Here is a 13801-nt window from a genome sequence, read left to right on the forward strand (position 1 = left end):
GGAGAAAAGGGAGGAACACGCGCTCGCTTTAAATGAATATTGCGGACCAAAAATTCCGGGTGTGATCATACCAGAACTAATGCACCGGATCCCATCAGAACTCCGCAGTTAAGCGTGCTTGTGCGAGAGTAGTACTAGGATGGGTGACCTCCTGGGAAGTCCTCGTGTTGCACCCCTGAAAACATAACTTTTTTTTTTCCTTTAAAAATCCACTTACGGCACAAAAGATTGTATTTTTTGTTTTAAATCTTTAAAAACTCATTTATTTCGTTTTCCTTGAGGGGTTAATACCGCGGTCCCTAACAAGCAGCGAATAAGAAGTTCCTAGTTAATCCGGGGGAGAAAAGGGAGGACACACGCGCTCGCTATAAATGAATATTGCGAACCAAACATTCCGGGTGCGATCATACCAGCACTAATGCACCGGATCCCATCAGAACTCCGCAGTTAAGCGTGCTTGGGAGAGAGTAGTACTAGGATGGGTGACCTCCTGGGAAGTCCTCGTCTTGCACCCCTGAAAACACCATTTTTTTTTCCTTTAAAAATCCATTTACGGCTCAAAAGTTTGTATATTTTGTTTTAAATCTTTAAAAACTCATTTATTTCGTTTTCCTTGAGGGGTTAATACCGTGGTCACTAACAAGCAGCGAATTAGAAGTTCCTAGTTAATCCGGGGGAGAAAAGGGAGGACACACGCGCTCGCTATAAATGAATATTGCGGACCAAACATTCCGGGTGCGATCATACCAGCACTAATGCACCGGATCCCATCAGAACTCCGCAGTTAAGCGTGCTTGGGCGAGAGTAATACTAGGATGAGTGACCTCCTGGGAAGTCCTCGTGTTGCACCCCTGAAAACATCATTTTTTTTTTCCTTTAAAAATCCACTTACGGCACAAAAGTTTGTATTTTTTGTTTTAAGTCTTTAAAAACTCAATTATTTCGTTTTCCTTGAGGGGTTAATACCGTGGTCACTAACATGCAGCAAATAAGAAGTTCCTAGTTAATCCGGGGGAGAAAAGGGAGGACACACGCGCTCGCTCTAAATGAATATTGCGGACCAAACTTTCCGGGTGCGATCATACCAGCACTAATGCACCGGATCCCATCAGAACTCCGCAGTTAAGCGTGCTTGGGAGAGAGTAGTACTAGGATGGGTGACCTCCTGGGAAGTCCTCGTCTTGCACCCCTGAAAACATATTTTTTTTTTCCTTTAAAAATCCACTTACGGCTCAAAAGTTTGTATTTATTGTTTTAAATCTTTAAAAACTCATTTATTTCGTTTTCCTTGAGGGGTTAATACCGTGGTCACTAACAAGCAGCGAATAAGAAGTTCCTAGTTAATCCGGGGGAGAAAAGGGAGGACACACGCGCTCGCTTTAAATGAATATTGCGGACCAAAAATTCCGGGTGCGATCATACCAGAACTAATGCACCGGATCCCATCAGAACTCCGCAGTTAAGCGTGCTTGTGCGAGAGTAGTACTAGGATGGGTGACCTCCTGGGAAGTCCTCGTGTTGCACCCCTGAAAACATAACTTTTTTTTTTCCTTTAAAAATCCACTTACGGCTCAAAAGTTTGTATTTTTTGTTTTAAATCTTTAAAAACTCATTTATTTCGTTTTCCTTGAGGGGTTAATACCGTGGTCCCTAACAAGCAGCGAATAAGAAGTTCCTAGGTAATCCGGTGGAGAAAAGGGAGGACACACGCGCTCGCTATAAATGAATATTGCAGACCAAACATTCCGGGTGCGATCATACCAGCACTAATGCACCGGATTCCACCAGAACTCCGCAGTTAAGTTAAGGGTGCTTGGGAGAGAGTAGTACTAGGATGGGTGACCTCCTGGGAAGTCCTCGTGTTGCACCCCTGAAAACATCATTTTTTTTTCCTTTAAAAATCCACTTACGGCTCAAAAGTTTGTATTTTTTGTTTTAAATCTTTAAAAACTCATTTATTTCGTTTTACTTGAGCGGTTAATACCGTTGTCACTAACAAGCAGCGAATAAGAAGTTCCTAGTTAATCCGGGGGAGAAAAGGGAGGACACACGCGCTTGCTATAAATGAATATTGCGGACCAAACATTCCGGGTGCGATCATACCAGAACTAATGCACCGGATCCCATCAGAACTCCGCAGTTAAGCGAGCTTGGGCGAGAGTAGTACTAGGATGAGTGACCTCTTGGGAAGTCCTCGTGTTGCACCCCTGAAAACATATTTTTTTTTTCCTTTAAAAATCCACATACGGCTCAAAAGTTTGGATTTTTTGTTTTAAATCTTCAAAAACTCATTTATTTCGTTTTCCTTAGGGGTTAATACCGTGGTCCCTAACAAGCAGCGAATAAGAAGTTCCTAGTTAATCCGGGGCAGAAAAGGGAGGACACACGGGCTCGCTATAAATGAATATTGCAGACCAAACATTCCGGGTGCGATCATACCAGCACTAATGCACCGGATCCCATCAGAACTCCGCAGTTAAGCGTGCTTGGGAGAGAGTAGTACTAGGATGGGTGACCTCCTGGGAAGTCCTCGTCTTGCACCCCTGAAAACACCATTTTTTTTTCCTTTAAAAATCCACTTACGGCTCAAAAGTTTGTATTTTTTGTTTTAAATCTTTAAAAACTCATTTATTTCGTTTTCCTTGAGGGGTTAATACCGTGGTCACTAACAAGCAGCGAATAAGAAGTTCCTAGTTAATCTGGGGGAGAAAAAGGAGGACACACGCGCTCGCTATAAATGAATATTGTTGACCAAACATTCCGGGTGCGATCATACCAGCACTCATGCACCGGATCCCATCAGAACTCCGCAGTTAAGCGTGCTTGGGCGAGAGTAGTACTAGGATGGGTGACCTCCTGGGAAGTCCTCGTGTTGCACCCCTGAAAACATCATTTTTTTTTTCCTTTAAAAATCCACTTACGGCTCAAAAGTTTGTATTTTTTGTTTTAAATCTTTAAAAACTCATTTATTTCGTTTTCCTTGAGGGGTTAATACCGTGGTCACTGACAAGTAGCGAATAAGAAGTTCCTAGTTAATCTGGGGGAGAAAACGGAGGATACACGAGCTCGCTATAAATGAATATTGCATACCAAACATTCCGGGTGCGATCATACCACCTCTAATGCACCGGATCCCATCAGAACTCCGCAGTTAAGCGTGCTTGGGAGAGAGTAGTACTAGGATGGGTGACCTCCTGGGAAGTCCTTGTGTTGGACCCCTGAAAACATCATTTTTTTTTTCCTTTAAAATTCCAATTTCGGCTCAAAAGTTTGTATTTTTTGTTTTAAATCTTTAAAAACTCAATTATTTCGTTTTCCTTGAGGGGTTAATACCGTGGTCACTAACATGCAGCGAATAAGAAGTTCCTAGTTAATCCGGGGGAGAAAAGGGAGGACACACACGCTCGCTATAAATGAATATTGCGGACCAAACTTTCCGGGTGCGATCATACCAGCACTAATGCACCGGATCCCATCAGAACTCCGCAGTTAAGCGTGCTTGGGAGAGAGTAGTACTAGGATGGGTGACCTCCTGGGAAGTCCTCGTCTTGCACCCCTGAAAACACCATTTTTTTTTCCTTTAAAAATCCACTTACGGCTCAAAAGTTTGTATTTTTTGTTTTAAATCTTTAAAAACTCATTTATTTCGTTTTCCTTGAGGGGTTAATACCGTGGTCACTAACAAGCAGCGAATAAGAAGTTCCTAGTTAATCCGGGAGAGAAAAGGGAGGACACACGCGCTCGCTATAAATGAATATTGCGGACCAAACATTCCGGGTGCGATCATACCAGCACTAATGCACCGGATCCCATCAGAACTCCGCAGTTAAGCGTGCTTGGGCGAGAGTAGTACAAGGACGGGTGACCTCCTGGGAAGTCCTCGTGTTGCACCCCTGAAAACATCATTTTTTTTTTCCTTTCAAAATCCACTTACGGCTCAAAAGTTTGTATTTTTTGTTTTAAATCTTTAAAAACTCATTTATTTCGTTTTCCTTGAGGGGTTAATACCGTGGTCACTAACAAGCAGCGAATAAGAAGTTCCTAGTTAATGCGGGGGAGAAAAGGGAGGAACCCGCGCTCGCTTTAAATGAATATTGCGGACCAAAAATTCCGGGTGCGATCATACCAGAACTAATGCACCGGATCCCATCAGAACTCCGCAGTTAAGCGTGCTTGTGCGAGAGTAGTACTAGGATGGGTGACCTCCTGGGAAGTCCTCGTGTTGCACCCCTGAAAACATAACTTTTTTTTTTCCTTTAAAAATCCACTTACGGTACAAAAGTTTGTATTTTTTGTTTTAAATCTTTAAAAACTCATTTATTTCGTTTTCCTTGAGGGGTTAATACCGTGGTCCCTAACAAGCAGCGAATAAGAAGTTCCTAGTTAATCCGGGGGAGAAAAGGGAGGACACACGCGCTCGCTATAAATGAATATTGCGGACCAAACATTCCGGGTGCGATCATACCAGCACTAATGCACCGGATCCCATCAGAACTCCGCAGTTAAGCGTGATTGGGAGAGAGTAGTACTAGGATGGGTGACCTCCTGGGAAGTCCTCGTCTTGCACCCCTGAAAACACCATTTTTTTTTCCTTTAAAAATCCATTTACGGCTCAAAAGTTTGTATATTTTGTTTTAAATCTTTAAAAACTCATTTATTTCGTTTTCCTTGAGGGGTTAATACCGTGGTCACTAACAAGCAGCGAATTAGAAGTTCCTAGTTAATCCGGGGGAGAAAAGGGAGGACACACGCGCTCGCTATAAATGAATATTGCGGACCAAACATTCCGTGAGCGATAATACCAGCACTAATGCACCGGATCCCACCAGAACTCCGCAGTTAAGCATTCTTGGGCGAGAGTAGTACTAGGATGCGTGACCTCCTGGGAGGTCCTCGTGTTGCACCCCTGAAAACATCATTTTTTTTTTCCTTTAAAAATCAACTTACGGCTCAAAAGTTTGTATTTTTTGTTTTAAATCTTTAAAAACTCATTTATTTCGTTTTCCTTGAGGGGTTAATACCGTGGTCACTAACATGCAGCGAATAAGAAGTTCCTAGTTAATCCGGGGCAGAAAAGGGAGGACACACGCGCTCGCTATAAATGAATATTGCAGAACAAACATTCCGGGTGCGATCATACCAGCACTAATGCACCGGATCCCATCAGAACTCCGCAGTTAAGCGTGCTTGGGAGAGAGTAGTACTAGGATGGGTGACCTCCTGGGAAGTCCTCGTCTTGCACCCCTGAAAACATAACTTTTTTTTTTCCTTTAAAAATCCACTTACGGCACAAAAGTTTGTATTTTTTGTTTTAAATCTTTAAAAACTCATTTATTTCGTTTTCCTTGAGGGGTTAATACCGTGGTCCCTAACAAGCAGCGAATAAGAAGTTCCTAGTTAATCCGGGGGAGAAAAGGGAGGACACACGCGCTCGCTATAAATGAATATTGCGGACCAAACATTCCGGGTGCGATCATACCAGCACTAATGCACCGGATCCCATCAGAACTCCGCAGTTAAGCGTGCTTGGGCGAGAGTAATACTAGGATGAGTGACCTCCTGGGAAGTCCTCGTGTTGCACCCCTGAAAACATCATTTTTTTTTTCCTTTAAAAATCCACTTACGGCACAAAAGTTTGTATTTTTTGTTTTAAGTCTTTAAAAACTCAATTATTTCGTTTTCCTTGAGGGGTTAATACCGTGGTCACTAACATGCAGCAAATAAGAAGTTCCTAGTTAATCCGGGGGAGAAAAGGGAGGACACACGCGCTCGCTCTAAATGAATATTGCGGACCAAACTTTCCGGGTGCGATCATACCAGCACTAATGCACCGGATCCCATCAGAACTCCGCAGTTAAGCGTGCTTGGGAGAGAGTAGTACTAGGATGGGTGACCTCCTGGGAAGTCCTCGTCTTGCACCCCTGAAAACATATTTTTTTTTTTCTTTTAAAAATCCACTTACGGCTTAAAAGATTGTATTTTTTGTTTTAAATCTTTAAAAACTCATTTATTTCGTTTTCCTTGAGGGGTTAATACCGTGGTCACTAACAAGCAGCGAATAAGAAGTTCCTAGTTAATCCGGGGGAGAAAAGGGAGGACACACGCGCTCGCTTTAAATGAATATTGCGGACCAAAAATTCCGGGTGCGATCATACCAGAACTAATGCACCGGATCCCATCAGAACTCCGCAGTTAAGCGTGCTTGTGCGAGAGTAGTACTAGGATGGGTGACCTCCTGGGAAGTCCTCGTGTTGCACCCCTGAAAACATAACTTTTTTTTTTTCCTTTAAAAATCCACTTACGGCTCAAAAGTTTGTATTTTTTGTTTTAAATCTTTAAAAACTCATTTATTTCGTTTTCCTTGAGGGGTTAATACCGTGGTCCCTAACAAGCAGCGAATAAGAAGTTCCTAGGTAATCCGGTGGAGAAAAGGGAGGACACACGCGCTCGCTATAAATGAATATTGCGGACCAAACATTCCGGGTGCGATCATACCAGCACTAATGCACCGGATCCCACCAGAACTCCGCAGTTAAGTTAAGGGTACTTGGGAGAGAGTAGTACTAGGATGGTTGACCTCCTGGGAAGTCCTCGTGTTGCACCCCTGAAAACATCATTTTTTTTTCCTTTAAAAATCCACTTACGGCTCAAAAGTTTGTATTTTTTGTTTTTAATCTTTAAAAACTCATTTATTTCGTTTAACTTGAGCGGTTAATACCGTTGTCACTAACAAGCAGCGAATAAGAAGTTCCTAGTTAATCCGGGGGAGAAAAGGGAGGACACACGCGCTTGCTATAAATGAATATTGCGGACCAAACATTCCGGGTGCGATCATACCAGCACTAATGCACCGGATCCCATCAGAACTCCGCAGTTAAGCGAGCTTGGGCGAGAGTAGTACTAGGATGAGTGACCTCTTGGGAAGTCCTCGTGTTGCACCCCTGAAAACATATATTTTTTTTTCCTTTAAAAATCCACTTACGGCTCAAAAGTTGGATTTTTTGTTTTAAATCTTTAAAAACTCATTTATTTCGTTTTCCTTGAGGGGTTAATACCGTGGTCACTAACAACCAGCGAATAAGAAGTTACTAGTTAATCCGGGGGAGAAAAGGGAGGACACACGCGCTCGCTTTAAATGAATATTGCGGACCAAAAATTCCGGGTGCGATCATACCAGAACTAATGCACCGGATCCCATCAGAACTCCGCAGTTAAGCGTGCTTGTGCGAGAGTAGTACTAGGACGGGTGACCTCCTGGGAAGTCCTCGTGTTGCACCCCTGAAAACATAACTTTTTTTTTTCCTTTAAAAATCCACTTACGGCTCAAAAGTTTGTATTTTTTGTTTTAAATCTTTAAAAGCTCATTTATTTCGTTTTCCTTGAGGGGTTAATACCGTGGTCCCTAACAAGCAGTGAATAAGAAGTTCCTAGTTAATCCGGGGGAGAAAAGGGAGGACACACGCGCTCGCTATAAATGAATATTGCGGACCAAACTTTCCGAGTGCGATCATACCAGCACTAATGCACCGGATCCCATCAGAACTCCGCAGTTAAGCGTGCTTGGGAGAGAGTAGTACTAGGATGGGTGACCTCCTGGGAAGTCCTCGTGTTGCACCCCTGAAAACATCATTTTTTTTTTCCTTTAAAAATCCACTTACGGCTCAAAAGTTTGTATTTTTTGTTTTAAATCTTTAAAAACTCATTTATTTCGTTTTCCTTGAGGGGTTAATACCGTGGTCACTGACAAGTAGCGAATAAGAAGTTCCTAGTTAATCTGGGGGAGAAAACGGAGGATACACGCGCTCGCAATAAATGAATATTGCAGACCAAACATTCCGGGTGCGATCATACCAGCACTAATGCACCGGATCCCATCAGAACTCCGCAGTTAAGCGTGCTTGGGAGAGAGTAGTACTAGGATGGGTGACCTCCTGGGAAGTCCTCGTGTTGGACCCCTGAAAACATCATTTTTTTTTTCCTTTAAAATTCCAATTTCGGCTCAAAAGTTTGTATTTTTTGTTTTAAATCTTTAAAAACTCAATTATTTCGTTTTCCTTGAGGGGTTAATACCGTGGTCACTAACATGCAGCGAATAAGAAGTTCCTAGTTAATCCGGGGGAGAAAAGGGAGGACACACACGCTCGCTATAAATGAATATTGCGGACCAAACTTTCCGGGTGCGATCATACCAGCACTAATGCACCGGATCCCATCAGAACTCCGCAGTTAAGCGTGCTTGGGAGAGAGTAGTACTAGGATGGGTGACCTCCTGGGAAGTCCTCGTCTTGCACCCCTGAAAACACCATTTTTTTTTCCTTTAAAAATCCACTTACGGCTCAAAAGTTTGTATTTTTTGTTTTAAATCTTTAAAAACTCATTTATTTCGTTTTCCTTGAGGGGTTAATACCGTGGTCACTAACAAGCAGCGAATAAGAAGTTCCTAGTTAATCCGGGGGAGAAAAGGGAGGACACACGCGCTCGCTATAAATGAATATTGCGGACCAAACATTCCGGGTGCGATCATACCAGCACTAATGCACCGGATCCCATCAGAACTCCGCAGTTAAGCGTGCTTGGGCGAGAGTAGTACTAGGACGGGTGACCTCCTGGGAAGTCCTCGTGTTGCACCCCTGAAAACATCATTTTTTTTTTCCTTTCAAAATCCACTTACGGCTCAAAAGTTTGTATTTTTTGTTTTAAATCTTTAAAAACTCATTTATTTCGTTTTCCTTGAGGGGTTAATACCGTGGTCACTAACAAGCAGCGAATAAGAAGTTCCTAGTTAATCCGGGGGAGAAAAGGTAGGACACACGCGCTCGCTATAAATGAATATTGCGGACCAAAAATTCCGGGTGCGATCATACCAGAACTAATGCACCGGATCCCATCAGAACTCCGCAGTTAAGCGTGATTGTGCGAGAGTAGTACTAGCATGGGTGACCTCCTGGGAAGTCCTCGTGTTGCACCCCTGAAAACATAACTTTTTTTTTCCTTTAAAAATCCACTTACGGCTCAAAAGTTTGTATTTTTTGTTTTAAATCTTTAAAAACTCATTTATTTCGTTTTCCTTGAGTGGTTAATACCGTGGTCCCTAACAAGCAGCGAATAAGAAGTTCCTAGTTAATCCGGTGGAGAAAAGGGAGGACACACGCGCTCACAATAAATGAATATTGCGGACCAAACATTCCGGGTGCGATCATACCAGCACTAATGCACCGGATCCCATCAGAACTCCGCAGTTAAGGGTGCTTGGGAGAGAGTAGTACTAGGATGGGTGACCTCCTGGGAAGTCCTCGTGTTGCACCCCTGAAAACATCATTTTTTTTTTCCTTTAAAAATCAACTTACGGCTCAAAAGTTTGTATTTTTTGTTTTAAATCTTTAAAAACTCATTTATTTCGTTTTCCTTGAGGGGTTAATACCGTGGTCACTAACAAGCAGCGAATTAGAAGTTTCTAGTTAATCCGGGGGAGAAAAGGGAGGACACACGCGCTCGCTATAAATGAATATTGCGGACCAAACATTCCGGGTGCGATAATACCAGCACTAATGCACCAGATGCCACCAGAACTCCGCAGTTAAGCATTCTTGGGCGAGAGTAGTACTAGGAAGCGTGACCTCCTGGGAAGTCCTCGTGTTGCACCCCTGAAAACATCATTTTTTTTTTCCTTTCAAAATCCACTTACGGCTCAAAAGTTTGTATTTTTTGTTTTAAATCTTTAAAAACTCATTTATTTCGTTTTCCTTGAGGGGTTAATACCGTGGTCACTAACAAGCAGCGAATAAGAAGTTCCTAGTTAATCCGGGGGAGAAAAGGGAGGACACACGCGCTCGCTATAAATGAATATTGCGGACCAAAAATTCCGGGTGCGATCATACCAGAACTAATGCACCGGATCCCATCAGAACTCCGCAGTTAAGCGTGCTTGTGCGAGAGTAGTACTAGCATGGGTGACCTCCGGGGAAGTCCTCGTGTTGCACCCCTGAAAACATAACTTTTTTTTTTCCTTTAAAAATCCACTTACGGCTCAAAAGTTTGTATTTTTTGTTTTAAATCTTTAAAAACTCATTTATTTCGTTTTCCTTGAGGGGTTAATACCGTGGTCCCTAACAAGCAGCGAATAAGAAGTTCCTAGTTAATCCGGCGGAGAAAAGGGAGGACACACGCGCTCACAATAAATGAATATTGCGGACCAAACATTCCGGGTGCGATCATACCAGCACTAATGCACCGGATCCCATCAGAACTCCGCAGTTAAGGGTGCTTGGGAGAGAGTAGTACTAGGATGGGTGACCTCCTGGGAAGTCCTCGTGTTGCACCCCTGAAAACATCATTTTTTTTTCTTTTCAAAATCCACTTACGGCTCAAAAGATTGTATTTTTTGTTTTAAATCTTTAAAAACACATTTATTTCGTTTTGCTTGAGGGGTTAATACCGTGGTCACTAACATGCAGCGAATTAGAAGTTCCTAGTTAATCCGGGGGAGAAATGGGAGGACACACGCGCTCGCTATAAATGAATATTGCGGACCAAACATTCCGGGTGCGATAATACCAGCACTAATGCACCAGATGCCACCAGAACTCCGCAGTTAAGCATTCTTGGGCGAGAGTAGTACTAGGATGCTTGACCTCCTGGGAAGTCCTCGTGTTGCACCCCTGAAAACATCATTTTTTTTTTCCTTTAAAAATCAACTTACGGCTCAAAAGTTTGTATTTTTTGTTTTAAATCTTTAAAAACTCATTTATTTCGTTTTCCTTGAGGGGTTAATACCGTGGTCACTAACATGCAGCGAATAAGAAGTTCCTAGTTAATCCGGGGGAGAAAAGGGAGGACACACGCGCTTGCTATAAATGAATATTGCGGACCAAACATTCCGGGTGCGATCATACCAGCACTAATGCACCGGATCCCATCAGAACTCCACAGTTAAACGTGCTTGGGAGAGAGTAGTACAAGGATGGGTGACCTCCTGGGAAGTCCTCGTGTTGCACCCCTGAAAACATATTTTTTTTTTCCTTTAAATATCCACTTACGGCTCAAAAGTTGGATTTTTTGTTTTAAATCTTTAAAAACTCATTTATTTCGTTTTCCTTGAGGGGTTAATACCGTGGTCACTAACAAGCAGCGAATAAGAAGTTCCTAGTTAATCCGAGGGAGAAAAGGGAGGACACACGCGCTCGCTTTAAATGAATATTGCGGACCAAAAATTCCGGGTGCGATCTTACCAGAACTAATGCACTGGATCCCATCGGAACTCCGCAGTTAAGCGTGCTTGTGCGAGAGTAGTACTAGGATGGGTGACCTCCTGGGAAGTCCTCGTGTTGCACCCCTGAAAACAGAACTTTTTTTTTTCCTTTAAAAATCCACTTACGGCTCAAAAGTTTGTATTTTTTGTTTTAAATCTTTAAAAACTCATTTATTTCGTTTTCCTTGAGGGGTTAATACCGTGGTCCCTAACAAGCAGCGAATAAGAAGTTCCTAGTTAATCCAGGGGAGAAAAGGGAGGACACACGCGCTCGCTATAAATGAATATTGCGGACCAAACATTCCGGGTGCGATCATACCAGCACTAATGCACCGGATCCCATCAGAACTCCGCAGTTAAGGGTGCTTGGGAGAGAGTAGTACTAGGATGGGTGACCTCCTGGGAAGTCCTCGTGTTGCACCCCTGAAAACATCATTTTTTTTTCCTTTAAAATTCCACTTTCGGCTCAAAAGTTTGTATTTTTTGTTTTAAATCTTTAAAAACTCATTTATTTTGTTTTCCTTGAGGGGTTAATACCGTGGTCACTAACAAGCAGCGAATAAGAAGTTCCTAGTTAATCCGGGGGAGAATATGGAGGACACACGCGCTCGCTATAAATGAATATTGTGGACCAAACATTCCGGGTGCGATCATACCAGCACTAATGCACCGGATCCCATCAGAACTCCGCAATTAAGGGTGCTTGGGAGAGAGTAGTACTAGGATGGGTGACCTCCTGGGAAGTCCTCGTGTTGCACCCCTGAAAACATCATTTTTTTTTCCTTTCAAAATCCACTTACGGCTCAAAAGATTGTATTTTTTGTTTTAAATCTTTATAAACACATTTATTTCGTTTTGCTTGAGGGGTTAATACCGTGGTCACTAACAAGCAGCGAATTAGAAGTTCCTAGTTAATCCGGGGGAGAAAAGGGAGGACACACGCGCTCGCTATAAATGAATATTGCGGACCAAACATTCCGGGTGCGATAATTCCAGCACTAATGCACCAGATGCCACCAGAACTCCGCAGTTAAGCATTCTTGGGCGAGAGTAGTACTAGGATGCTTGACCTCCTGGGAAGTCCTCGTGTTGCACCCCTGAAAACATCATTTTTTTTTTCCTTTAAAAATCAACTTACGGCTCAAAAGTTTGTATTTTTTGTTTTAAATCTTTAAAAACTCATTTATTTCGTTTTCCTTGAGGGGTTAATACCGTGGTCACTAACATGCAGCGAATAAGAAGTTCCTAGTTAATCCGGGGGAGAAAAGGGAGGACACACGCGCTTGCTATAAATGAATATTGCGGACCAAACATTCCGGGTGCGATCATACCAGCACTAATGCACCGGATCCCATCAGAACTCCACAGTTAAACGTGCTTGGGAGAGAGTAGTACAAGGATGGGTGACCTCCTGGGAAGTCCTCGTGTTGCACCCCTGAAAACATATTTTTTTTTTCCTTTAAATATCCACTTACGGCTCAAAAGTTGGATTTTTTGTTTTAAATCTTTAAAAACTCATTTATTTCGTTTTCCTTGAGGGGTTAATACCGTGGTCACTAACAAGCAGCGAATAAGAAGTTCCTAGTTAATCCGAGGGAGAAAAGGGAGGACACACGCGCTCGCTTTAAATGAATATTGCGGACCAAAAATTCCGGGTGCGATCTTACCAGAACTAATGCACTGGATCCCATCGGAACTCCGCAGTTAAGCGTGCTTGTGCGAGAGTAGTACTAGGATGGGTGACCTCCTGGGAAGTCCTCGTGTTGCACCCCTGAAAACAGAACTTTTTTTTTTCCTTTAAAAATCCACTTACGGCTCAAAAGTTTGTATTTTTTGTTTTAAATCTTTAAAAACTCATTTATTTCGTTTTCCTTGAGGGGTTAATACCGTGGTCCCTAACAAGCAGCGAATAAGAAGTTCCTAGTTAATCCAGGGGAGAAAAGGGAGGACACACGCGCTCGCTATAAATGAATATTGCGGACCAAACATTCCGGGTGCGATCATACCAGCACTAATGCACCGGATCCCATCAGAACTCCGCAGTTAAGGGTGCTTGGGAGAGAGTAGTACTAGGATGGGTGACCTCCTGGGAAGTCCTCGTGTTGCACCCCTGAAAACATCATTTTTTTTTCCTTTAAAATTCCACTTTCGGCTCAAAAGTTTGTATTTTTTGTTTTAAATCTTTAAAAACTCATTTATTTTGTTTTCCTTGAGGGGTTAATACCGTGGTCACTAACAAGCAGCGAATAAGAAGTTCCTAGTTAATCCGGGGGAGAATATGGAGGACACACGCGCTCGCTATAAATGAATATTGTGGACCAAACATTCCGGGTGCGATCATACCAGCACTAATGCACCGGATCCCATCAGAACTCCGCAATTAAGGGTGCTTGGGAGAGAGTAGTACTAGGATGGGTGACCTCCTGGGAAGTCCTCGTGTTGCACCCCTGAAAACATCATTTTTTTTTCCTTTCAAAATCCACTTACGGCTCAAAAGATTGTATTTTTTGTTTTAAATCTTTATAAACACATTTATTTCGTTTTGCTTGAGGG

General features: G+C 42.7%; 38 non-coding genes and 3 pseudogenes across 38 annotated transcripts; all 41 read left to right on the top strand.

The window, feature by feature from the left end:
• The first annotated feature begins 57 nt into the window (after window positions 1-57).
• Window positions 58-176, top strand: LOC133827177 (5S ribosomal RNA). The gene has a single exon (XR_009889875.1). It is a non-coding gene; the product is annotated as a 5S ribosomal RNA (ribosomal RNA).
• Window positions 177-396: 220 nt separating this feature from the next.
• Window positions 397-515, top strand: LOC133827064 (5S ribosomal RNA). Its single transcript, XR_009889766.1, has one exon. It is a non-coding gene; the product is annotated as a 5S ribosomal RNA (ribosomal RNA).
• A 218-nt stretch (window positions 516-733) lies between these two features.
• On the top strand, window positions 734-852 carry LOC133826972 (5S ribosomal RNA). The gene has a single exon (XR_009889676.1). It is a non-coding gene; the product is annotated as a 5S ribosomal RNA (ribosomal RNA).
• A 219-nt stretch (window positions 853-1071) lies between these two features.
• Window positions 1072-1190, top strand: LOC133827065 (5S ribosomal RNA). Its single transcript, XR_009889767.1, has one exon. It is a non-coding gene; the product is annotated as a 5S ribosomal RNA (ribosomal RNA).
• A 218-nt stretch (window positions 1191-1408) lies between these two features.
• LOC133827040 (5S ribosomal RNA) lies at window positions 1409-1527 on the top strand. Its single transcript, XR_009889743.1, has one exon. It is a non-coding gene; the product is annotated as a 5S ribosomal RNA (ribosomal RNA).
• Window positions 1528-1747: 220 nt separating this feature from the next.
• On the top strand, window positions 1748-1871 carry LOC133827479 (5S ribosomal RNA). The gene has a single exon (XR_009890169.1). It is a non-coding gene; the product is annotated as a 5S ribosomal RNA (ribosomal RNA).
• A 218-nt stretch (window positions 1872-2089) lies between these two features.
• LOC133827317 (5S ribosomal RNA) lies at window positions 2090-2208 on the top strand. The gene has a single exon (XR_009890012.1). It is a non-coding gene; the product is annotated as a 5S ribosomal RNA (ribosomal RNA).
• Window positions 2209-2425: 217 nt separating this feature from the next.
• Window positions 2426-2544, top strand: LOC133827066 (5S ribosomal RNA). The gene has a single exon (XR_009889768.1). It is a non-coding gene; the product is annotated as a 5S ribosomal RNA (ribosomal RNA).
• Window positions 2545-2762: 218 nt separating this feature from the next.
• On the top strand, window positions 2763-2881 carry LOC133826163 (5S ribosomal RNA). The gene has a single exon (XR_009888894.1). It is a non-coding gene; the product is annotated as a 5S ribosomal RNA (ribosomal RNA).
• A 219-nt stretch (window positions 2882-3100) lies between these two features.
• LOC133827520 (5S ribosomal RNA) lies at window positions 3101-3219 on the top strand. The gene has a single exon (XR_009890209.1). It is a non-coding gene; the product is annotated as a 5S ribosomal RNA (ribosomal RNA).
• A 219-nt stretch (window positions 3220-3438) lies between these two features.
• On the top strand, window positions 3439-3557 carry LOC133827067 (5S ribosomal RNA). Its single transcript, XR_009889769.1, has one exon. It is a non-coding gene; the product is annotated as a 5S ribosomal RNA (ribosomal RNA).
• A 218-nt stretch (window positions 3558-3775) lies between these two features.
• LOC133826841 (5S ribosomal RNA) lies at window positions 3776-3894 on the top strand. The gene has a single exon (XR_009889548.1). It is a non-coding gene; the product is annotated as a 5S ribosomal RNA (ribosomal RNA).
• Window positions 3895-4112: 218 nt separating this feature from the next.
• Window positions 4113-4231, top strand: LOC133827041 (5S ribosomal RNA). The gene has a single exon (XR_009889744.1). It is a non-coding gene; the product is annotated as a 5S ribosomal RNA (ribosomal RNA).
• A 220-nt stretch (window positions 4232-4451) lies between these two features.
• LOC133827377 (5S ribosomal RNA) lies at window positions 4452-4570 on the top strand. The gene has a single exon (XR_009890069.1). It is a non-coding gene; the product is annotated as a 5S ribosomal RNA (ribosomal RNA).
• Window positions 4571-4788: 218 nt separating this feature from the next.
• LOC133827572 (5S ribosomal RNA) lies at window positions 4789-4907 on the top strand. The gene has a single exon (XR_009890261.1). It is a non-coding gene; the product is annotated as a 5S ribosomal RNA (ribosomal RNA).
• A 219-nt stretch (window positions 4908-5126) lies between these two features.
• On the top strand, window positions 5127-5245 carry LOC133827068 (5S ribosomal RNA). The gene has a single exon (XR_009889770.1). It is a non-coding gene; the product is annotated as a 5S ribosomal RNA (ribosomal RNA).
• Window positions 5246-5465: 220 nt separating this feature from the next.
• On the top strand, window positions 5466-5584 carry LOC133826973 (5S ribosomal RNA). Its single transcript, XR_009889677.1, has one exon. It is a non-coding gene; the product is annotated as a 5S ribosomal RNA (ribosomal RNA).
• Window positions 5585-5803: 219 nt separating this feature from the next.
• Window positions 5804-5922, top strand: LOC133827070 (5S ribosomal RNA). The gene has a single exon (XR_009889772.1). It is a non-coding gene; the product is annotated as a 5S ribosomal RNA (ribosomal RNA).
• A 219-nt stretch (window positions 5923-6141) lies between these two features.
• Window positions 6142-6260, top strand: LOC133827042 (5S ribosomal RNA). The gene has a single exon (XR_009889745.1). It is a non-coding gene; the product is annotated as a 5S ribosomal RNA (ribosomal RNA).
• A 221-nt stretch (window positions 6261-6481) lies between these two features.
• LOC133827555 (5S ribosomal RNA) lies at window positions 6482-6605 on the top strand. The gene has a single exon (XR_009890244.1). It is a non-coding gene; the product is annotated as a 5S ribosomal RNA (ribosomal RNA).
• Window positions 6606-6823: 218 nt separating this feature from the next.
• On the top strand, window positions 6824-6942 carry LOC133827092 (5S ribosomal RNA). The gene has a single exon (XR_009889792.1). It is a non-coding gene; the product is annotated as a 5S ribosomal RNA (ribosomal RNA).
• Window positions 6943-7160: 218 nt separating this feature from the next.
• LOC133827260 (5S ribosomal RNA) lies at window positions 7161-7279 on the top strand. The gene has a single exon (XR_009889956.1). It is a non-coding gene; the product is annotated as a 5S ribosomal RNA (ribosomal RNA).
• Window positions 7280-7499: 220 nt separating this feature from the next.
• Window positions 7500-7618, top strand: LOC133826961 (5S ribosomal RNA). Its single transcript, XR_009889665.1, has one exon. It is a non-coding gene; the product is annotated as a 5S ribosomal RNA (ribosomal RNA).
• A 219-nt stretch (window positions 7619-7837) lies between these two features.
• Window positions 7838-7956, top strand: LOC133827280 (5S ribosomal RNA). The gene has a single exon (XR_009889975.1). It is a non-coding gene; the product is annotated as a 5S ribosomal RNA (ribosomal RNA).
• Window positions 7957-8175: 219 nt separating this feature from the next.
• LOC133827071 (5S ribosomal RNA) lies at window positions 8176-8294 on the top strand. The gene has a single exon (XR_009889773.1). It is a non-coding gene; the product is annotated as a 5S ribosomal RNA (ribosomal RNA).
• A 218-nt stretch (window positions 8295-8512) lies between these two features.
• LOC133826407 (5S ribosomal RNA) lies at window positions 8513-8631 on the top strand. The gene has a single exon (XR_009889128.1). It is a non-coding gene; the product is annotated as a 5S ribosomal RNA (ribosomal RNA).
• A 219-nt stretch (window positions 8632-8850) lies between these two features.
• LOC133827436 (5S ribosomal RNA) lies at window positions 8851-8969 on the top strand. Its single transcript, XR_009890127.1, has one exon. It is a non-coding gene; the product is annotated as a 5S ribosomal RNA (ribosomal RNA).
• A 219-nt stretch (window positions 8970-9188) lies between these two features.
• Window positions 9189-9307, top strand: LOC133826812 (5S ribosomal RNA). The gene has a single exon (XR_009889520.1). It is a non-coding gene; the product is annotated as a 5S ribosomal RNA (ribosomal RNA).
• Window positions 9308-9526: 219 nt separating this feature from the next.
• On the top strand, window positions 9527-9645 carry LOC133827606 (5S ribosomal RNA; annotated as a pseudogene).
• A 219-nt stretch (window positions 9646-9864) lies between these two features.
• Window positions 9865-9983, top strand: LOC133827373 (5S ribosomal RNA). The gene has a single exon (XR_009890065.1). It is a non-coding gene; the product is annotated as a 5S ribosomal RNA (ribosomal RNA).
• A 220-nt stretch (window positions 9984-10203) lies between these two features.
• LOC133826813 (5S ribosomal RNA) lies at window positions 10204-10322 on the top strand. Its single transcript, XR_009889521.1, has one exon. It is a non-coding gene; the product is annotated as a 5S ribosomal RNA (ribosomal RNA).
• A 218-nt stretch (window positions 10323-10540) lies between these two features.
• On the top strand, window positions 10541-10659 carry LOC133827605 (5S ribosomal RNA; annotated as a pseudogene).
• Window positions 10660-10878: 219 nt separating this feature from the next.
• LOC133827349 (5S ribosomal RNA) lies at window positions 10879-10997 on the top strand. The gene has a single exon (XR_009890043.1). It is a non-coding gene; the product is annotated as a 5S ribosomal RNA (ribosomal RNA).
• Window positions 10998-11214: 217 nt separating this feature from the next.
• LOC133827401 (5S ribosomal RNA) lies at window positions 11215-11333 on the top strand. The gene has a single exon (XR_009890094.1). It is a non-coding gene; the product is annotated as a 5S ribosomal RNA (ribosomal RNA).
• Window positions 11334-11553: 220 nt separating this feature from the next.
• Window positions 11554-11672, top strand: LOC133826815 (5S ribosomal RNA). The gene has a single exon (XR_009889523.1). It is a non-coding gene; the product is annotated as a 5S ribosomal RNA (ribosomal RNA).
• A 218-nt stretch (window positions 11673-11890) lies between these two features.
• Window positions 11891-12009, top strand: LOC133827193 (5S ribosomal RNA). The gene has a single exon (XR_009889889.1). It is a non-coding gene; the product is annotated as a 5S ribosomal RNA (ribosomal RNA).
• Window positions 12010-12227: 218 nt separating this feature from the next.
• Window positions 12228-12346, top strand: LOC133827611 (5S ribosomal RNA; annotated as a pseudogene).
• Window positions 12347-12565: 219 nt separating this feature from the next.
• Window positions 12566-12684, top strand: LOC133827350 (5S ribosomal RNA). Its single transcript, XR_009890044.1, has one exon. It is a non-coding gene; the product is annotated as a 5S ribosomal RNA (ribosomal RNA).
• Window positions 12685-12901: 217 nt separating this feature from the next.
• On the top strand, window positions 12902-13020 carry LOC133827402 (5S ribosomal RNA). The gene has a single exon (XR_009890095.1). It is a non-coding gene; the product is annotated as a 5S ribosomal RNA (ribosomal RNA).
• A 220-nt stretch (window positions 13021-13240) lies between these two features.
• On the top strand, window positions 13241-13359 carry LOC133826816 (5S ribosomal RNA). Its single transcript, XR_009889524.1, has one exon. It is a non-coding gene; the product is annotated as a 5S ribosomal RNA (ribosomal RNA).
• Window positions 13360-13577: 218 nt separating this feature from the next.
• LOC133827194 (5S ribosomal RNA) lies at window positions 13578-13696 on the top strand. The gene has a single exon (XR_009889890.1). It is a non-coding gene; the product is annotated as a 5S ribosomal RNA (ribosomal RNA).
• The last annotated feature ends 105 nt before the right edge of the window (window positions 13697-13801 follow it).

This window comes from Humulus lupulus, chromosome 3 (assembly GCF_963169125.1).
Source record: "Humulus lupulus chromosome 3, drHumLupu1.1, whole genome shotgun sequence".
NCBI lineage: Eukaryota > Viridiplantae > Streptophyta > Magnoliopsida > Rosales > Cannabaceae > Humulus > Humulus lupulus.